The sequence below is a fragment of the Octopus bimaculoides genome, chromosome 1 (genome assembly GCF_001194135.2).
Source record: "Octopus bimaculoides isolate UCB-OBI-ISO-001 chromosome 1, ASM119413v2, whole genome shotgun sequence".
NCBI classification, from domain to species: domain Eukaryota; kingdom Metazoa; phylum Mollusca; class Cephalopoda; order Octopoda; family Octopodidae; genus Octopus; species Octopus bimaculoides.
The window spans coordinates 193829142-193830597 of NC_068981.1; positions in this window are offsets into that span (position 1 = coordinate 193829142).

Below are 1456 nucleotides of genomic sequence, written 5' to 3' on the forward strand. Positions count from 1 at the left end.
TATATATATGTATATGTATATACACGTATGTATATATATATATATTATGTATATGGGATATAATCCAAGCTGTGCCCTCTTGAAGCACATCTGCACACTTTCTTATTCCAGTACTCCAAAATTGTATGTTCGTGTTGTATTTGCGTGACGCATGCATAAGAGCTGAAAAATACTGGAAATCAGTTTTTGCCGTGTAATGCTATCAAAATAGGAGACTGGAAAAAAAACTTTGATATTATTTATTCATCACTATACGTGTTTCATTTCCCAGTAGGAATTACAAAGGTGTATTACGTGTAATGGTGAATAAATACACCAAAACTCTTTTCCAACCTTTTGTTTATTAATCATCCACTGCAGTCGGGGTATATATTTTTATCATTCACCCACGACAGTGGACACATATACTCTTACGTTCAACTTCTAGTAACTGGCGAGTATTTCGAGGCGTCATCACTTATTTACTTCTCAACCAAATTGAATGCGGTTCTTTTTAGCCATGATGGTCCAGTTTTCAGCTACATTTTGAAATCAAATAACTGAAATGTCGTTCATTCACGGAAAAGTTAGGTCAAAATTTGTGAGGACAAAGTGGGAGAATAAGGCGAAAAATTGAGCTTGAATCAAAATATCTGTTATTTCAAAAGAAAAGTAAAAATTAAATGGGTTTCAAAAAGTGTGTTCATTGGGAAGAATCTCTTAGTGGAAAACCTCATTAAAAAATATTAGCTAGGAAAAAAGTTGTATGGCTTCAAGTGATGAAAAAATGGTAAGTAGCCCCAAAGACTGGCTTTGAATCAAAATATCTGAGCTATTGTTAAAAAAAAACTATACAATAATTGTGTTCAAATGAAAGAGTTCTATGAGGTGTATCTTATGGTGAAAACCTCGTCAAAAAGAAGTAGTGTGGCTCTAAGTGACGAAAGAAAAGGTGATCATTTTAACAAATCAATATATTTTTGTCGTTTTAAGATATGTACCGCTTTGAAAGATGGCGTCAGCTTAACTAAATGGTACAGAGAGCTTAAATGGAGTTTGAGAAGTTCGGTGTTTGGCACTCTGTAGCAACTTGCTAGGCCACTTTTACCCCGTTTTTTAATGGTATTTAACCAGTTTTCACAGATATTCTGCGCCTGAAATTTACTTGAGATGAAAAGAATTCTGTAAGAAAAATCTTATGATGAAAACCTTATAGAAAAATATAAGCTCTTGTGTGACTTTAAGCGACGGGAAAAGGAGTGATAATTTGAACTAATCGAAATACTTTTTTGTCTTTTTAAGTGAAAAATAATATTACTTGAATCCAAATGAACGAGTTAATCGAGACGAAAATTCTGGAGAAAACCCTGTCTAAAAATATTAAGCTCATTTACTGTTTGTTCTGTACTTTTCCTGGTTCAATACTTAAGCATATTCTAGGATTTTTCCTTCTGGTATATATATATATATATATATA